The following is an 8,914-nucleotide window of genomic DNA, read 5'->3' as shown; positions in this document are numbered from 1 at the left end:
ACCTCCATCGTGATCATGTTTACTGAACTTCCCGTGTCTACAAGCATTCGAGATACCTCGAAATTGTTGAGTCGCCCCTTGACAACTAGGGCGTCCTCATGGGGGACTGATAAGCCATGACTATCGCCCTCCGAAAAAGATACGCTTCTGAATTTCTTAGCATTTGGTGCACCTGGGCTAACTGAGTAGACTGTTCTTGCAGCTTTCTTTCTTGTAGTATTGCTGTCTCCTCCGGTCGATCCGCCCATTATTACGTTAACCACGCCTGCTGGCTCTGGTCTGGGTCTTCTGGCGATTTCTTCTTTCCGCTCTTTCTTTCTTTCTGATTCCGTCTCTCTGGCTTCGGTGTCCCTTTTTACGAACTGGGAAAGGGATCCCCTTTCTATCAGCTTCTCTATCTCCTCCTTCAGGTGCCAGCATTCATCTGTGGTGTGGCCGTTGTCTCTGTGAAATTCACAGTATTTGCTATTGTCTCTTTTGCTGGCTGATGCAGCGTTCATCTTCCTTGGCCATCTGACCTTCTCTCGGCTGTCTTTCACCCAAAACAGTACGTTGGTTCTGGTTGTGTTCAGGGGCGTATATCGCCTATCTTCGTCTTTTTTCCTTTTATTTCTGAAATGGTCGTTGCCTTTTTCTCCGAACCTCTTTCCTATGGGCGATCTGTCCCCATTTCTTCTTTCCGCAAACGTTCGTTCTTCTCCCCGTCCGAGGCGATTCTCTATCTCTCTCTGGCCATCATCCACTCTGATCTGTGTATGTGCGATGGTCATCAGTGTGGTAAATGATTTTGGTGATTTAGCCAACAATTCCTTTCGTAGGTCGGAGTTAGTAGTTCCATTGAGTAATGCTGTGTAGGCGATCTCCTGGCTCAGGTCTTCTATCTGCATCGCCTCCTTATTGAATCTTTCTACATACTTCCTGAGTGTCTCTCCTTCCCATTGCATGATGGCCAGCAGGTCTGTGGACAGCTTCTTTTGAGGGATGCATGCTACGAATCTAGCCTGAAAAAGTCCTGAGAATTGTTTGAACGTCAGCACTGATCCTGGCTTTAAACTCTGGTACCATTCCTGCGCCAGACCTTTTAAGGTAGTAGGAAAAAGTTTGCATAATACGTGATCCAAGTTTGTTTGAACATTGATCACCGCTTGGAATTTGTGAATATGGCTCTTGGGACAGCCTGTTCCATCGTATGACTCTAAATTTGGGGGGTATCTGAACTTTGTAGGGAACTCGTGAGAGATGATGAAATCTGCAAGTGGTGAGTCACTTCGAAGAGAGATGTCTACGTCTTCACATCTTATTCCAAGCCTGCTCATGACTTGACGGACTTTTTCCTCCAGATGCTCTTCTCCGCCTTTGACGGTGTGTTGTTCATCCATCCAACGTTCTTCGTCTGGAATTACAATGGGGGCATTTTGTTTCTTTGCGGAATTTTCAGGGGCACCTTCCTCTCGCATCGGTTCTTTTCCCTTGTCCATGGTTGACGTTGACTTCTGTACTGGTGATTTCGCTGATCCCTTCTCTGGCGATTTTGACGAGATACTCTGTTTGATGTCTTTGAGTAGACTGGTGATTTCTAGGAAAGCCTTGAACATTGCTTGGTTGTTGATTGGCTCTTCATCAGGTGCTATGGCCATCGGCGGTATCGTCTGTCTTATCGCCAGGGGGTCGCTGGTTTCTCCTTCTTCGCTGGTTGGGGGAAACAGATTTAGGGCCGGTGGTTCTGTTTCCCTGTCTTCTCTGTTGGTAGCCGGTAGAGTATTATCTCGTGGGGGATCCATTCTTGAAAAAGCAAATTCTGAAAAGTATCTAAAAGGAACGACGAAACTAATAAGTTCCACGCTCACCGCACCAAATGATACAGGTCGATCTTTACAGGGTCGCCCGTAATGTTTTTCCTGCACAAGTAACAAATATAAGCTCAAAGGACTTCAGGCTTGCTCAGCCCGAAAGCCACTCCGATGCTTAAGTCAGAAAGGGTTCTTTGGTAGGTAAATGAGTGCAAGAGTATTTAAGTCTGATTTGTGCTTACCCTTCTCAGCATTCGGTGGCTTCCTTTTATAATGAGTTTGAGGCGGTTGTTATCAGGGAAATCGCGGGTTTATCCCACGATTATTGATAGTGGTGAAGGCACGTTCCCGATTATCCCGGGTAGTGGGTGTCAGGGAACGGAGTGGATGAGGTTGTCTAAATGGCAGACCTGGATAAGTCCGCCCGAGACAGACATGGGCGATACTCGTTGGAGACCCGTTGGGCGAGCATAGCATTCGTTAGGCGATGCTTGGAGTTCGGATATTATTAGGTCGGTATCACATACAATTCTTACACTTTGCAAACACAATTTAATATATAAATATTCATATAGCTCGTCGTATTAAAATACGCGGCTTTATTAATATTAGCGAGTAATTTAAAATGTACTCACCACCTGATATCCATATACTTCGACATTAGAAAAGCGTTAATCTCATGCCATGAACTCCGAGCCTCGTCGGTAGTCGCCTCTTCGGGTCTATGCAAATTCGATAATATCGCGAATTAATAACAATTTCCAATTGCCATTTTCCATATAAAAGTTGTTTTTATAGCTTGTTACGGCTATCAAAACGTCTATCTAAAATAGTCCGAACCCTAAAAACAATTGACATTCCTAAGATTTGGAACGTCGTCTACAACTTTCCTTTAGATCTCGGACTGATATTTTCACCCGAAGATGTCGGAAACTAGCCCGGAAGTTTCTACGTTGGGCTGTCCTAAAATTACAGAACTGTTCTGCACGACTTAATGTTCGGCCTTATATGAGCAGTTTAGAGTCCGCTTCAGCAAAAACATAAACTTAGACATTCATAACTAACACCCTTAGGTATCTGTACCAACAAACATAACCTAATTTGGAGCTACGCAGCTCGAGATATTGCTCTCGCAATATGACTGCTCTGTAGAGAAGTTTTCTGCAAAATCGTCAAACTAGTTTGCGTCGATTCTTTAATCGTAACTTATTACGCAACGAGATATATAACCTATCAATAACACATCTTCATACTCATACAATCCAGACACTATATTCCATATTTGACATCACCAAACTTCATTCAATTACAAAGCCCTTAACATGGCCGAACTATATCATCTATTTTCATCCTACTTTACCATCACCTTCATTAATCAAATACAACTTGATTTCAGCTCTAGCAACTCCATTTTAATTCTTAGAAATTTGTGGGTTAATTTATTGTATATATGAAATTTGTGGGTTAATTTGTTGTATATATGAAATTTGTGGGTTAATTTGTTATATAAAGTTATAAATTATAGGGATTAATTTTTGTTTTTTTTAAATTATTAGGTATTAATATAAAATGTTTAAAAACAATAAGGACCATTTTAAACCTTTTTTTTTATCAAAAACCACCTTAGAAAATCGAAACCACCATCAAAACCGGAGAGTGTATCTCACTCTCTTGGGTGAGAGTGGGGGGGGGGGGGTTGTACCATTTTTGACAAGTTCAGGGTAAAAGTGATCATGTATTGCTAATTTGGACGTTTTTGATACTTTGTGCCAAGTTCGGGTTCATCCTACTTTACCATCACCTTCATTAATCAAATACAATTTGATTTAAGATCTAGCAACTCCATTTTAATTCTTAGAATAATCTATCAATCTCTTATCTTTAACATCACCCCATGGCCGAATACCCTAAGCAATTCATGTCCAAGATTTCATACAATTATCAATACAATTCCATAACCATAAACCTTAATCATCAAACATCATAATTTTTCTTGCAATTGCTGAATACACCTAACAAAAGCTTATCCAATCTCATCAAGCAAAATCATAAATTTCAGAAAATAGCCTCACCTTGAGTGATGATTCAAAACCGAAGTCTAGCCATCCAATTCACCCTCAAAATACCTCAATTAAAGCTCAAGAACACCAACGAACATCTTATACACAAAATCCCCAAATCATGCTCATGAATCCTAGATTTCTTAACATCAAGTCATTCAAACTTACCATAGAATTCAATAATTCAATACCTTACCTTAGTCTCCTTAAAATTTGTGGTGTTTTTGCTTCCATGATTGATGAGTTTTGGTGAGAAATTATGAGCGTGTGAGGAAAAGGTGAGGTTCGGCCTTGGCTAAGAAAAAAGAGAGGGTTTTCGATTTTTTTTCTTTCTTTTTGCTTTCTAAATTGAAATGAAGGATAATGATAGTCAATCCTTTAGCTTCTAAGTTGATGACATCATATAATGGTCAAAAGTCTACTTAAGCTCGGTTAACTTATACTTTAACTCAATTGATTAACAAACGTGCTTAACTTTCAAAACGATTTCGAAAATCCTTTTCCGATCAATTTTTAATTATTTTGAATTATAATAATCTTTTCTTTAAATTATTATTTGCTAAAATTCCATTTTAGCTCAAAGGGCTAAATTGTACTTTAACCCTTATTTTTAACTAATCGTCAAGTTTACCTTTAAAATGATTTCGTAAATTATAAAACTTTGACGATAACTTATTTATAATATTTCACGGACCTTTGCGTGAAAATTATTAGCTCGGGCTATACAATTTATTTATTTTACCTTATTTCCTTTCTTTTTAATTCCGCTCAAAACCAATTTATCGTATAATAATTTCTCATTAAATTATTATTTTACAATAACTTTAATAGACTCGCTTCCGTCTAAATTTTTATTATTCAATCTTAATATGATATTCTTACACGTCCAGATACAAGTCATTCCGGGAACCTAAGGTCCAGGCGGGATTTACTCGCATGTAGGTACTAATCCGGGAATATAGGGTTCAAACGGGATCAGTGTTAAACTATATGTATTAATTTGGAGGTTAAGGAACCCAAACAGAATTAATGTTGAATACTACTCCTAAATTAAGTTTAATCCGGAGATTAAAAAAAGCCTAATTTTTTTTATAATTGATGTGTTTTCTTTATTCAATAAAAAATTAGCTATTTATAGGGACAGTCCCTAAAATAACCTATTCTAATACGACTACAACTCCAAAAATAAGAAAAAAATAATAGAAATCCTAATTTACTTGGCTAAACGAGCCGCATACCCCAAAAAATCCCAACTTAACTCATAGTCTGATCCATCAATATTTTGAACCAGTGCAAACACCAATATTTTTAAAAATATATTTTGTGCGGTTAGCTTTAATAATTAGTCATGTAATTTATATTTTTAGTCATTAAGTAAAATAATTATTTTAATAAATAATTCATGTAAAACAATAATTTTTTATTTTTAATAAAAAAATTAATAAATTCAATTTAAATAGTTAATTAGTTATAAAATTAAATAATTATATTATATCAATTAGCTTTCGATTATATAGAAAATGTAGATCTATTAATAAAAGTTAATAAAAAATTAATAATTAGATCTACTATTACTTTTTTATTAAATAAAATAATAAATATATATTAAGGAGTCATATTACATGAATAGAACCTACTACTAATCTAAATATAGTGCACAAATATTTGCATTTAGTCTATTTTTTTTTTTCAAGTCCTAAGGTTAGAAATTTTGGTTTGACGTTTCTCTTAGGAGTTGCTCTATCTAAACAGCCAATAACAGAAATGATTGACGAGCCTGTCATGTAAGTTCATAACAGCCAATAGCAAAAACGTACAAAACAAAAATGTAAGGCTACGCAATGCACGTAACTGTCACGCGTGGGGTTTCATAATGAGCGTGTGTGTACTATGTAAGACCCTAAAAACTTAAAAGGACCAACAACAAAAACCCACCCGTGAGTAAAAGAAAAGGCACACATCATACAAGTTGAGGGGTATAAGTGTCAAACCAAATTCAAGCAACGGCTAAACTAAAATGGAATCCAAGGAGATGATGGTTAATGAAGGTAAAAGGGAAACTTAAACTCAATCAAGTGAAGTTGCCTTCTGAAACTAAAAACCCATTAAAAATCTGATTTATAAAAAGAGATTTTTTTACAAATACCGGAAAAAATGAAAATATTTATAAAAATACTACATCCATTTTTTCTTAACACAAATATAAAAAATATTTACAAAAATACAAATTTTTAAAAAATATTTACAGAAAAACGATTTGTATGTAAATTTTAAATTTTCCAGTTTTTATATTTGTTTGTTATATAATACGCATATAATTTGTATATAATTTGTATATAATTTGTATATAATTTATATATAATATGAATTATATATGTTTTTTTTAATCAGATCTAAAAATAAAAATTTCAGATCTTAAAAACAAATGAGATGAGGATAAAGACGAACTGAAAATCTAAAAACAAACTGAAAATTTGAAAACGAATGGAAAATACAATTGATAATCAAGTGTTAGAATTTTAAAATTCAAATCACGAATCATATACAATAAATCCTAAATCTATACATATAACAAGAACAAAATCTTAGATCTAAACATACAAATATGATTTAATAACATTTAAAATCTGATTTTAAAAAATATATACGAACGGCGGCGTGAGGAATGCAGAGGAACAACGGCGAGATTGTGAGGGAGGGCACGACGGCGGCAATCGTAGCAGCGACAGCGGTGATTGTATCAGCAGCGAAGCAGCGGGGGCGGTGTAGAGAGGGTGCGTCAGCGAATGGAGGAGAAGGAAAGTAGATTGTGGTGGTGATTTAATAAGATGAAGATTGATGTTAGTGGTGGTGGATGTTAATAGAGGAGGAGAAAAAAATAAAATTGTGGTTTGAGTGGAGGAGATGAAAAAAAAGAGAGAAAATATATTTTCTAATAAAAAGAGATAAATTGGTATATTTGGAAATATTAAAAACACTCTCATAAAAAAAGATAAGATATAAGATAATATATTTATAAATATTTTACCTTATTATATTATAGAGTATTAATATTAAAAAAAACAAACAAATCCGGTTTTTGGTTAATACGTCTAGAACAATCACATTTTTATCCAAAAAGTATAATGTATAGTCTCATCTAGTTGTGTCTCTTTATTTTTAAATTATGTGATTTTCTTTTGAGAAAACCACAAAAATATTACTCCCTCCGTCCCAAATTGATAGGCAGTTTAGGATAAACACAAGTCTTAAGAAATTGTACTTATCAAGATAAAATGAGTAAATTTATAAACAAATACCACACTTGCCCTCATTTATTGTAGTAGCAATTTTGTCTTTTAACATCTTTTGTGTTATTTTCAATGCATTCAACTATAATTAATGAGGGTATATATGACAATTAAACATTCAAGTAATAAATTACTGCCTATAATTTGGGACAAAGAAAATGAAAATAGTGCATATCAATTTGGGACGGAGGGAGTACTATTTAAATAAGAGTTTATAAAAATACACACCAAATTAAAAATTTACATTCATGATAAAAGAAGAAGAACCTTTACATTTTCTACCCAACCACTAAATAAAAGACACATGGCACACTCAAAATAAAAAAAAAAGTCAAAAACGTGTTAGAAATAGTTAAAAACGCGTCAGAACCGCGTCTGACGTGCGTCTGTCACGCGCGTCAGTCACGCGTCAGCGCGTGTCAGCATGTAAAAAGAATAAAAAATATATCATATATGTATCTGCTATGTATCTGAATGTGTCACTGATTCATTTTCTCATATTTTTTAAAATAAAAACAAATAAAGAAATAAATATATCTGTGTGTATATATATACACACATATTTTTTTATGTACTGTTTATGTGTATATGAGGTTTATGTATAATATATTATAATTAATTACGTTATAAAAAAATATATATATTATATATTAAAAATATATGTTTCTATCATATATAAATTATATTTATAAATTGTTTCTGATATGTATTCGATATATGTATTTTAAAAAAATATGTATTCCTATTAAATATTTGATGCTTGCTCCGTCCTTTTGTTTTTTCATGTTGCATGAGATTTTGCTTTTTAGCTCAATTTATTGTTTATATTTATAATATATTTACGATGTATCGACAATGTATTTACAGTGTTATAAGATATAGATGATACATTGGTAATGTATTAAAATTTTATTATTAATTTTTCTCCTCTATATTTATGATGTATTGATGGTGTATTTATGATGTATCAATGATGTATCGGCCATTTTAAAATTTATTTCGTTAAAATAATCCAAAAAGTTTAATTATGTATCAGCTATGTATCTGTTATGTATCTGGAATGTGTAACTGATTCATTTTCTCATATTTTCAAAAACAAAAATAAAAAATAAATATATGTGTGTATATATATATACAGACTCGCATATTATTTTATGTACTATTTATGTGTATATGTATAATATATTTTAAATTTAAAGATATAGGTATTACATGCTTTAAAAACGCATAAATTACATTACAAAAAAGTATATATATTATATATTATGTATTAAAAATATATGTATCTATCATATATACATTTTATATATAAATTTCTACTAATATGTATTCGATATATGTATTTAAAACGTGTATTCCTATTAAATATTTGATGCTTGCTCCGTCCTTTTATTTTTCCATGTTGCACGAGATTTTGCTTTTTAGTTCAATTTTTTCTTTATATTTATAATGTATTTATGATGTATCGGCCATGCATTTACAGTGTGTATTGCAAGATATGGATGATACATCGGTAATGTATTAAAATTTTATTATTAATTTTTTTCCTCTATATTTATGATGTATCGATAGTGTATATACGATGTATCGGTAATGTATTACAATTTATTGATAATGTATAGGTAATGTATTACGATTTATCAATAAGGTATCGGCCATGTATTTATTATTATTGTCTCTTGTTAATTGATTCTTCTGAAGTTTTAATTAGGGATTGTAATGTTTTGTTTGCTTGATGGATGTGTGGCAGGATTAAATGGATGTGCGGAGACAA

Source organism: Mercurialis annua, linkage group LG2 (assembly GCF_937616625.2).
Source record: "Mercurialis annua linkage group LG2, ddMerAnnu1.2, whole genome shotgun sequence".
NCBI classification, from domain to species: Eukaryota; Viridiplantae; Streptophyta; class Magnoliopsida; order Malpighiales; family Euphorbiaceae; genus Mercurialis; species Mercurialis annua.
The sequence above is the reverse complement of the archived record's forward strand: the minus strand, read 5'-3'. Positions refer to the sequence as shown.